Source organism: Coturnix japonica, chromosome 2, assembly GCF_001577835.2.
Source record: "Coturnix japonica isolate 7356 chromosome 2, Coturnix japonica 2.1, whole genome shotgun sequence".
Classification (NCBI taxonomy): domain Eukaryota; kingdom Metazoa; phylum Chordata; class Aves; order Galliformes; family Phasianidae; genus Coturnix; species Coturnix japonica.
This window is the reverse complement of record NC_029517.1, coordinates 76,888,632-76,901,262: the sequence shown is the minus strand read 5'-3', so window position 1 is coordinate 76,901,262 and position 12,631 is coordinate 76,888,632. Positions and strand designations below refer to the sequence as shown.

General features: G+C 35.3%; 1 protein-coding gene across 3 annotated transcripts in view; it reads left to right on the top strand.

The window, feature by feature from the left end:
• Positions 1 to 12,631, top strand: part of POU6F2 (POU class 6 homeobox 2) — a 303,385-nt gene that overhangs the window by 264,958 nt on the left and 25,796 nt on the right. The window lies entirely within an intron of this gene.

Below are 12,631 nucleotides of genomic sequence, written 5' to 3'. Positions count from 1 at the left end.
AGTCTATCTTCTGTAAGGGAGCTGTTGCTTCTTGTCAATTAACTCACTCTAATTGGCTCCTGTTTCTTCTCTAACTATATCTCTTTGGCTTTGACTGTGGCACAGCACAGCTTTTTTTTTAAACACCTTTTTTTCCCCCTCCAAATTTCCTATCAAAATCACCCCTTTGGAAAGAAAGATATGTGATAAGGAGTTTCAATACTTGTACTATCTCTTTTTTATCTTTTGTGGTTTACAATAGAACCTGAATCATCATAAGAATGCACCATAAGTCTGTATTTCAGATGATGAACATCTGTAAAAGAAGGAGAGGGGGGGAAGGAGTCAACAATTTTCTACCTTATTGTGTCTTAAAAATAAAAATAATAAAATAAAATAAAATCATGATTGTCAGTGGATAAAGGTGCAAGTTTTTCACCTCTAAAAAAAACAACAGTGGTGCAACTTTTCTAGGTATAAACTCATTAACATAATTATAATGAGTTGTGGTCTTTGTTGTGAGAAATTGTTGTGAGAAAGGAGAAATTGTGTGGTCTCACCCTAAAGAACGTTAAAAAAAGCATTACTGACAGGAAATTGAAAAAGTAATATATGTCTGAATGAATATGACAACTTTTTTCTGATAGAGCAGATAGATAAATGTCACATACAAGTTTCAAAATACATTTAATTTTGCCACCACAATGGATATTCTCTTCATAAAATATATATGAATCGTGTTTGAATCATGAAACTTGACTGTGATAAACAAATGCATATTTGAGAACCTTCATTTTTTTATTTTTTATTTTATTTTCTTTCTGAGAGAGAGGCTTTTTTTTTTTTTTTGAGGTTGTTTGTTGTTTATAAATCTTTACATTTTCATTTCTGAGCGATGCAATGTGAGTGACACGTTTTATGCACATTGAGCCTGAATAGACTTCCATTTTAATCTTGGACATGGGTTACTTTTCTCTTCTGGGAGGAACTGAGAAAGGAGACACAGGTAGATGCACAGACTCTTAACTATCTTTGTCAGACATCACTGAGTTTTCTGAGCATTGTTCAGAAGTGGGTGGTGGATAAGAAATGCATGTAAGTATTTGCAGAGCACTGGGCTACAGGAAGGGTCATGGTAGACAGTGCACTGCCTTTTCTATTTTCTTCCACTAAGCAGCAACTCTCAAACTAGAGGCTAGGTTGTCTATGTCCCAAGAGGTTAAAAAGCAGAGTTCCTGTTAAAAGCTGCAGAGTAAATGGAAGTTTTAGGTTCTCACAAATGCATGGAGCTTTGGGGGAGGAGGTAACAAGGGGAGTGTCGTCTTATTTTGCATTTTCCAAACTCAGATTCACCAGGGAAACAAAACTATCTTCTGCACCATTGGAGCATACAGTATATAGTACACATCCTGACAATGTGAAGACTCCCTCATCATTTTCAAAGTAGGGACCACCTTACTTTCTACATTAGCTAACATATCCAAGCTTACAGTTGTTAGTTGAGGCTGCCATAGTGTAAGTGTGTGCTAGAGGAGACCACCGCATCAATGGATGCAGTGGGCTATAGAGAAGGAAGACTATTATAAATCCAGAAGCATCCCTAAGGATTCTAGTGTTGCATATAAAACTATGCTAAAAAGGAAAGTAGAATTATACTTTATTACTTCTTTTATCAGTCTTTTAGTATAAACTCCTGCAAGATCATGAGCAGAACTGGATGAGTTTTGTGGTTTTTTTTTGTTTTTTGGGGGGTTTTGTTTTGTTTTGTTTTGTTTTTGTTTTTGTTTTTTGTCATTGCTGAATTTTTATTGAAAAATTGCATTTACTATAAATACAAAGTGTATCATTTTAACAAATTATTTTCCATAAAAATTTACAGTACATTGTTTGTATCAGATTTAAGTGTCTCAGTTTTAAATGTTCTATTTGAACAGTTTTTCAGTTTTTACTTCATTTTAAGTTTAGTTTTAATTCCATTTTGAAATGAAAACAAAAATGAAATCACAATTTCCAACTTTACTTACAGAAAAACTAATGAGTTATCCAGTCGGTTTGCATGAGGTTGCTCCAATGACCACAATGGGTTCTTATGTGAACAGGGAAAAAGGGAAATAATTCCCACATATTTTTTTTTTTTACAATTAACTGAAAATGAGACCTGAGAAAACTAATCAAAAACAGACCTTAGTTGTGCAAGGTACAAGATAACCAAAGGCTGTTCATAATTTAAAAAGGACAGGCTGCATGACCCAAACATCAACCTGTGTAATGTTCAAGTCCCTGGAGCCGTTACATTCAGGTCAGTAAATTCGCTTCTGATGTGTATTAGTAAAAGCCAAATCAGAGTGAGGCCTGGTAAGTTATACAAGCATAACTCCTCTAGACTAAAACAGAATCTGAAGACAATTTGCATTTTTTTCAATGAAGAACCCCAGCAGATTGCTAAGCGCAATATAACCAGTGGACCATTGACTGAAACTCAGTTGCTCTTGTAAATGACTGTGGGATTCCAGTTATTCAGTCCACTCATGACTACACAGTGATATGATCCAGGAAACTCTTCTATCCATTACTAATTGGGAACTGAAAAACATGACTACTGTGTAAGTTAAGACCAAATATGCTTGGGTACTTAAGACTTCCCATAAATGAAGAGGGGGGAAAAAACTCATGTGGCCTAGAATACTCAGTCAGTAGAACCACAAACAATATTTTTGTAGGCCTTAATACATTAGATGTCACTATTTTGGGATATTTTGATATCTTGCCAATTAATAAAATTTCTGTTCTGTCTAGCCTCTTCCTCTAAACTTATTGGTGCTATTCTGGTATCTTTAAGCATTCAAAAGGATCAAAGAGCTTTCATCTTTTAAGTATATGTATATATAGTATATTGCTATGTCTTGCTCTGTGCAGGAAGAAATACTGATACAGTCTCAAGAGCAGTTAATATATTCAGTTCTGTCTTAGCAGTGATCACAATTCCTTGACTTAGAAAATTGAAAATCTGCTATTACCCACAATTAAAATGTTCTATATATGAATTATACTGTGACATTTTCAATTCACTTATCCTGTTCTACTGTAATTCACATATACCAAGGAACCTTCTCCACTTTTTCCTCAAGATTTAATAAGTACTTCTTACAGAGGTTTTTTATTATTGAGACTTCATTGTTGTATTTTTAATGTATTAAAAGGCCATTTGTAAGTACAATATGCGTGTTGACAATACTTAAAACTAAATTGTGTTTTGCAGTTGCTATTTCTATTTTTCTTATCATTCTTTTTTTAGAAAGTTCTACCATTTTTAGTCTTGCTTGCTAATACCTTACTCCAAGAATTGGTATCAGGGAGACTACAGAAAGTAAGGCAAAGCCTGAATTAAAGGAATCTTCAGATGTCTGTGGTTAGGTCCTCCTGTTTTTTCAGGTAGTGAGTATAGTACATCCTTCTATAAGGAACCTGCTCTTTTCTTTCGTATCATTTTCTCATTAAGGCATTATTTACCTGGAAAGATAAGCTGAATCTGTTCAAGTGCAGACTGGCAAATCCAAGCTGTGCAAGTACTCAGGATGCTGCTAGGGAGGAACATATTTCCTTTTGCTTTGTTAGCATTTAAATGCTAATGAAGATAAAGCAGTACCCTCTTAATTCTTCCTTGAGGAATGCCAGTAAATTTTACAATAAAGTACATTAATATTATCCCACTTGCTCGCCTTGATGGAGTGGATCTCAGCATCCAGTTATCTTAGCTAAGAAGGGTCTAGAGGACAAAATATATGAGGAGACACTGGAGCCCAGAGGAAGCTGAGGGGGGCCTTATGGTGGCTTACATCTCCTCATGCGGAGGGGATATACTGATCTCTCACTGGTGACAATGACAGGACCAAAGCAAACAGCATGTAGCTGCATCAGTGGAGGGTCAGGTTGAGTATTAGGAGAAGGCTCTTCACTAGATGATGGTGGGTGTGGAACAGGCAGCAATCATGGCACAAAGCCTTCTGGAGTTGGATTTCTTGATCCTCATGGATGTCTCCCAGATTAGGATATTCTATGATTCTATGAAGCATAAGCACGTTATATAATACAGTTTCTTTATTTTTTATTGACTAACAGTATTTTTACTATTTATTGTCTACAGAACCACCACCACAATCATGACCAGAATGCCATGTTTCCATCTGGATACTGGGGGGAGGGAGGGGTAGGGAGGTGGCCTGCCCCAAGTAATTTGTAATGTAAGACAAGTGCCAAATATATAGACAGAAAATTAGTTAGGAATAATATGAGCATGCAAAAATTAAATTGATAGCCTTCAGGAAACTCAATACGTATCTAACTACTGCAAACAAATGTGTTTTGAACAGTGGAAACAGGGCAAAAGTGAATCCTGGATATTCATCTCCACATCCAAGGACAGCTGCCTCTTGAGTTAAATGCCATTGCATCTGGAGTGTATGTTGTCCTGAGAGATGTTGGGACCAGTCATTAATGGTTGATGCCATGGCATGCAAGTATCTGTATTATACAATTCATTATAACTGTGATTTGTATCAGAGAAGAAATTTAAATCAAGCAGTTACAGTGTGAGCAGAAAAACATCTTTCTGTCTGTCAGTTTAGGTGAAATGGATTAATGTTGCGTTTGATAATACGACATACTTAAACCATTGTGCTTTCAAGCAGTGAAGTATGCTCTCTCGTTACAAACATTAAAGAAAAGATCCATGGGGTATTTTCAATGAAAGAGCAACCTTGGATATAAAAATATCTATTGTATGGTGTCTTCATAACTGAAAGATAGCCTTACAAAAAGTATTTCAGGCTCATAGCAGTACTGCCAGGGAGATAAACAGTATTTTTACAAACATACTGCAGATGATTGAATAGAAGACTGGACTTTAGGGAATTTCCAAAGGTGAAGTGATTGGCAAAGTGGCACACTGAACTAGCAGTCATACTGATTTTCACAAGGTAAGAAGGGCAAGACTAGCTTATATTCAGTTGACAAATTGTAAAGAAAGCATTGTTACTGAAATGAATAAACTATATTTCTGATGACTGTGTGACAAAGGGAAGTTGTATTTGTTCTTATGAAGGATTTTTTTTTCCAGGGATTGATAACTAAAATATCCACCCAGTAAATTGTGTATGACCAATCTAAATTTTCCTACCTCCTTTTAGAGAGTTTTTTTCTTTGTGTCAAATGTCATGTAGTATTGCTATATTACAACTAAATTCCACCATGTAGGCTGGATTATTGGTTTTCATGGATATGATTCACAGTTGGTGTGGGAAATTAACCCAAAATGGTTCATTCCACAGTGATGGTTTGTGCAACAGTTCATTCTCAGGATGCTAAAAATTGTTGAAGAAATGCATGCACTGTAAAATTTCAAGTATCTGTAATGCATTTGTCTGAACAGGCTGCTCATCTCAGCCTTGCTCTCAGCTTTTGTAGGCTATCGCATTAAAAGTTACAACTCTGAATTAGTAAGGCCAACAGCTCTTATATATTTAACAGAAGTCCAGACCATAGAACAAAAATCCATACAGACAAGAGCTGCAGTAGGGCACATTTTATATTTCAAACACCTTGTTGTGCAGGTGCAAAGTTGAATATCAAAGACTAAAAATAATGGGTTGAAGACAATTGCTATATCATCTAGAGTCATTGCATTTGGAGAAATATGATTACAAAACAACAATGTAGACTGTCTTTGCTACTGACTGATAGTACTATAATTAAGTCATCTTGTGTTAAACTTTGAAATCTGAAATTATTGAATTAATTAGCATGACTAATTTCTAAGAGTTACAGTTTAAAATATCTGTGATCTCTGGCAAATATTTTCTATAGCACATGTAATTTTATAGAGAGATTAGAGTAGATGGTTCAAGAATATTAATGAACTACCAGATCTTTGGTCCTAAAGATCTAATGATTAATTATTACAGTCCACTTTGTCATGGAGATGTGTCCAAGAAGATAAAGCCACAGTGGTACTTTAAACAAACATGTCAAGGCTAGAATAAAACATTATTAAGCTTTCAAAGTCATTTGTCTAGGACAGATTTCTAATTCCTTGGGAACTTCCATTGATGAAAAATAAAAAGATAACTCTTTAAGAGTTCAAAATTCAATATATATTTGCAACATTAACATGTTTCTGGTGGAATAACTTTCTTAGGAATGGCATCACAAGATGAAACAGTGACAGCAGTGACTGCCTACTTAGGAGTGTACCATCTCCTTAATCCAGCTTCATGTCTGTGCAAATCAAGTTGAAAGGAGTAACTGGAGAAAGTAGTAAAAGCAGAGCATAAAAATTGTCCTACTCACTCAAACACAGGCACTGACAATAGTGTGTAACATCTGTTTTTTAAAGGGGTAATACGGCAACCAGAAAAGTTAAAATAGTGCTGTTTTAGAAAGAACGGTTATGGCAGTAGAGAGCATTATCTTGTTCTGCACAAGATTACTTCTCAATAGCAGCTCTTACTTTAAAAAAGACAGGATCAAAGAGCAATTACTAAGTCCTGCCTCACTCTTACTTCTGACCTCTAGATAGCATCTCTATAGTAGGCCAGTGCAGTGCAATACAACCAAGTAGCAAAGCTCCTTCCTAGCTGATAATGTCACCATAACATGGAAACAACATAATCTCATTGGTTCATGTGCTTGGTCTAATTAGGCTTGCTGAGAAAGTGCAATCTGTTTCCCAAGTTAGCTTTGAATAGCTCAGCATGGCACATATTGCAAAGTGTAGGGAGGCTCACAATTTCCTCTTCTCTATGTCCAGTGTGTTAGATTCTGATATGATTGCAAGCAAGATCCGTCTTTGTGCCATGGGAGAGAAGTAGTAGCAAATATTTATGTCATATTAATGCCCAAAGGAGACAATCCTTGTCCTAAGTGGTTTGTAATCTAAAGACAGTGAGTAATGGTAGGGTTTGGAGCTGCAGTGTATATACTACCTTTAGAGGTTGAGAAATTTTATTGCAGAACAGGGATTTCATAGAGAAGCATGATAGTAACTTGAGATATAAATTGTCAGAGAAGCCAAAGAACTAGCTACCTACTTTTTAGTGTGTTTAAACACAAGTTGGCACATACTTCCTGTGATACTATAAGAAACTGCACAAAAAGAAAGTGGAGGTGAATGGATTCTTCAAAAATAATCTTTCTTATTAAGTCTAGAAATTCATGTTGGTGGCTAAATCCCCTCATTCACTTCTCAAGAAAATGAATACTGTGATTTTTTGTTCACAAGAGTATTTACAGAAGAAAAGGGAAGAAGGTACTGAAGCCAAACACAGAGAAGTGTATTTGCATGTGTTCACCCTACAGGGATCTGCAGAAGCTTCAAGAAAGCTGTTCATGGCTTGGAAAGCAAGCAGTCAACTGTTAAAGCAGGAAGTTGTGACTTCTTTTTTTTAGTCATCTAACGTTGTTAGAAATCATGGCTGTTTTATCATAGCAATACTTGGCAAGCAGAAATTGTAGTGAACAATTTTATACAAGTCTTCCAAAAATTTTATATAATGAACACTTTCATAATAATCTAACCAGGGGACTTTCAGAAGTGCTCAGAACCTGTAGATCACATTAAAGTCAATGACTGCTCTGCTTAACTCAAAGAACTGTGACTTCTTTAAAATATTGGTTCTTGGTTTTAAAAGGAAGTTAAAGGAAAAAAGTGGGTTGTTTAGAGCAATTCAGCAGACACTAGACATAATTTTTCATTTTTAATTTGGTAATTATATATCTTCGTAGTCTTGGAATGAGAAAATGTTGTATTACTCAGGGTGTCTGTTTGAAGTTACATTCTTTTTTTCTGACTGTATACATGCCCCTGTTAACAGAACAGAAGTCTTTACTTGACAAAAATTTCACCACATAATTCCTACAGTGGTCACAAATAAAGTCCTGTAGAATTTGATGTTACTATAAAAACATTATTTTCTAAAAAATAAAGCACTGGGAAAGTCAGACAGAATGTCAGACTGCATGTTCCATTATGATACTTACAAACAATATACTATCCAATGTATTGTATGATATACAAACAATACAAACAATACTTAACCTGGAAAAATATGATTCCTTATATAAAGCAATGACTCAGAAGTAATTTCATAATTTTCATTTTCTAGCATCACAGTTTGATGCCTTGTTCTCCCAGCAGCACTTTCTTGTACCACTTCTATGTAGGTGCACATATTTTTATATAGGTATCATATATGATTAAGCATGGAGCATTCTCATTATTCTGCCCATCCCTCTGTCATTTTCTCCTCAAGGTGGCTCATGCTGGTACAAAAGAAGGAACGTATCTGAGAAAACAAGCATCTTCTGAAGACTAATTTGCTAAACTATTGAAAATGAACCAAACCATAAATAGTCTGGTGTGCTACAGATTGTATATACACAGGTTGTGTGCTACAGTTCCTACAGACTTCTGGGGTTAAATTAGCTTTCAGCTTTGTAAAACTAGTGAAAAAAATAAAAAGGGGGGAGAGGGGGGATGGATTTCAACCTATACCAGCACCATACAACAGAAGCCAAAGTGAGCTTTTATTTCAGATTATGTTCAACAAGCCATTGAAATAAGAACTAGGAAATGAAAATGAGTGAAGCATATTCAGATCAGCAAACATTTGCTGAAACAGTGATTTGTTAGGCTTACTACAAAAGTTACATTTCTGTGCACTGTCTTTTCACAGTTTGAAATGTTGACTTGAAATGTCACATTTGTACCACATTTTCTGCTTATGTGACTGGGGTAGTTTCCCTAATTTTACTGAAAAAAAAAAACTTTTTCATTTTTCCCAGTTTATCTATTTATCTATTTGATTTTTATGGTGGTGTTCTTTTTTTTTTTTTTTTTTTGGCAGAAATGAGTAAATAGCCTTCAGTATTTAAAGGGATTTAACATTGATAAAGTCAGAGGGAAGTACATTTTAATGATGCTACTGGAAATTTAAAAAAAAAAATAAAAAAATAACGTTTTCTTTTGATATTTAAAGGCATTTTAAAGAAGAAACTACACTATTTGCTTAATGTCAGCCCTGGTTGACAATAGAAAAAACCTCTTGCAGACAGTCTTTTATTTTACTTAGCCTTTTCACAGCAGAAACATAGGCAGTTGAGCCATCTATTTGGATACTGTTCATTGTTACCTCTGTGGTGGGAAACCAATGATGCAAAGCAGCAACCCTTTTTCTGGTGAGAGAAGTGGAAGAACTTAATAAAAAGTCAGTACTTTTATGCTTCACTGTCTAATATCACACTAGCTTCTCCTAATGTCAAAGTACTATTGGTTTATTAGGAACCATAAGGAAGGACCCACTGCTTGGAAATCAGCAATTTGTGTTTAATCATAGAATCATAGAATTACCCAGGTTTGAAAAGACCTCAAAGATCATCAAGTCCAACTGCAGCCTAACCATAGTACCGTATCAACCCTCTGCTAAGTCATATCCCTTAGCACCACATCCAAACGGCTCTTAAACACATCCAGGGATGGCGATTCAACCACCTCCCTGGGGAGCCTATTCCAGTACTTGACTACCCTTTCTGGAAAGGGATGTTTCCTAACATCCAACCTAATCTTACCTTGGTGCAACTTCATACATTTACACAAAATCTGGTTAATATCTGCAGCGTAAGTGAGGCTACAATGAGAGATTAGTGGCCAGAAAGTGCAGGTCAGCAAAGGCAGTTAAATATGAAGATGCATTGTTGGACAAGAAAGAATAAAAATGGATTTTTTAAATGTTATTCTTCATACTCCATTTTTAAGGGATTTGGTATTTTTATTACTATTTTTTTTTAGTAGAAACTTCTAGCCATTAAGGCAAATTGTTGTGGGATGAAAATCTATTTAACAGTACAAGTAGTAATGAGTAATTCAGTTTAGCAGTGCTAGAACATTACACTGCCTTTGAGGGTAACACTCACAGATACTGTTGGTATTCTGACAGCTTGCTTCCCTCTATGGTCATCATCATTCCTGTAATTTTACCTTCACCATATTGCTGTGCTTATTCTTTCATTGTGGGTAAATTTACAGTTTGCAGGACTGTGTAAGCAACGATACTGAGTCCACAGGTGGTATGTAAGGGCAAATCAACAAAAATTATGTATAAGCCAAGTCATACAACTTTATTTTATATGGATAATACTTAATTGTGGATGTTGTCTTCGCAGTGGCTGATTCAGGTTGTAAGAGTTTAGAGGTCTGATCTCAGATATCTTGAAACCCTAGAGTGGCAAAATGATATTAACAGCCTAATCAGTAGAAAGTATTCGGATGGTCTGAAAAATAATTCGGGATTTCCTTTGGAGTTAGAAAAAAAAAAAATAAAAAAAATAAAAAATCATTGGTTCTTAAAATTTAGTTAACATTGTAAAGCATAAAAATCTATAAAATTGCTTACTAAGCAACTTAAGACACAACTAGTTTATATATTAATCTATAAGAAAATTGAAAGAAACTTTATGAAAACTTGACTCCTTACCAACAAATTGACTCCACCAAGGCTTCTGGCAATCCTCTGTAACATGAACAGGGTCAGAACTAGAGTCTCGATATTTTAATTGAAATGGACCAAAGCACTGTCTCTGTAAAGAAAGGCGAGATTTGAATTTAGGATTTCTGATGTCACTTTTTTTATTTTTGTACCATATTTTTTACCTGTTTCTGGAACCTGTACCTTGAAAAAATCTTGAAATCTCCGTGAGTTCCACTAAGGGAAAAAACAGATTCCCATTGAGATTTACCCCCGGCTCGTACAGTAACACCAAATCCTTGAGTGCATTTGTATATTTGACCTTCTGGAACTCCTCTCTGTATCTCAGTGATTCCCTGTTCCTCATCAGTGCATGTGCATGTACAAACCACCATGTATAGGATGATATCTGACACACGTTGAATACATATAGATAGCTTTCTGCTTCTGACCTTACAAACTGTCCACTTCAGCACTGTCATTCTATTAAATGTCCAACTGCAATCCAAGAAATGCATTTTAAACATGAATGCAAACATTTCTATTACTGATAAGACCAGCGCAGCATTTTTTGCTTTGCTGGTATTGGGACCTTGATAGTTAAAGTTATATTGGAGTAATGACACTCGAAGGTCACATCCTTTTAGAGACATGGTAAAGGAAAGGCAGGCCATTGCTGAATTTCTGCTGATAAAATTAAGAAGAATTCTTTTTTGTGTTTGGTGACATATGTTAAAACTGAAAGAATATATTTGGGATCCATCAATATTTTAGGTCACCAAGAACTGGGAGAAATGTACATGTTGCACCACTTGGAAGTTGGATTGTATTGATGCTGGAAGTCAGATTTTAGAAAACTTTGAACAGCCATCTTCTCACATGAGCTCTAAAGCAGCTGCAGTTCAGATTGGGATTCTATAGGAAGAATATATAGTTACCGTGGTTTGCAGAGAAAAGCTCACAGGCAGTTCCAGCTTAGAAGACTAAATCTCCAGTTCACAACTTCCCTCTGAATATGCTCCATTGTGCTTCATTTTCATATTCTCTAAAGGGGGTAATAATATTTATTGATCTGTCTACCTTTCAGGAATATACTGAAGAGAAATTAAGATTAGCATTTCACTTTAGTGAAATGCTTTTCATTTGTTTCATTAATACAGCTCAGTTAGTGAGCTTCCCATTTTACCATTTCCTTCTGTCAGGAAGTGTCCTCCTTTATTTGTCTTCTCTGTTCTTCCCATCCAAGCCTTTTATGACTGGCTAAGTTTGGTAAATTGATGATGGCTTCACCATTTCCCCTTTGATAGCTGAGTTGCCATAGCTAACCAAATGAACTGTTTCCACTCAAGGAGCTGAATTAAATTGTCACATTTTAAGCTGTCACCTACTTCAAGGCATCGCAGAGGTAATAGAGGTGTTATCTGAATTTTCCTTTACTTTTTCTGTTGCAGTATTCTGATTACTCCAGCTTCACTGTGTCTTTATATAGAAGTTTGATTTTATTCACAGGTTTCATCAAAAGCTAGTTTCAGATGCTCTCATACTTGTACAGAGTCCTTAAAAAGAGTCACTTCCTTCAACCTAGGGATGACTGACTGTTTTCTGTACAGTCTCTATTTGACAACTCACCCTAGTATTAGTTTTACAGGCACATTCACATTGTAGGAAATCAGTATGTTCTGAAATCTGAAATGTCACAAGCATCAATTTCTGCAACTACTTGCCCCAGAAATGTTAGCTAAAATGTTTCATCTAACACAACCTCTCCTTCTGTTGTGTTGTATTGCCTTGTCATCCAAAAGTTGTTGCATTTTTATGAATATAACTTTATGAACTGCATCCTGAAAGACACCAGTATCTTTATGGTCTTCTTGAAGCCACAAAAATTTGTTGGTCATTTAGTGTATCAGGTAACCCTAAGAAAATTATGTTTATTAATTAAATTGTAATTCAATTAATAATAATAATGAAATAGTAATAACTAAAATTATTAGTAACTCAAAGAACAATATAGAAATGTATTTGTTCACAGTTAAAAGTGCTGTGAAGTTATAGAAAGCAAGTAAAACAGGCCTGATATTTGCATCTATTTCACCCTACATCCAAGAAGTGGAAACAAAGCATCACCCAGGGGA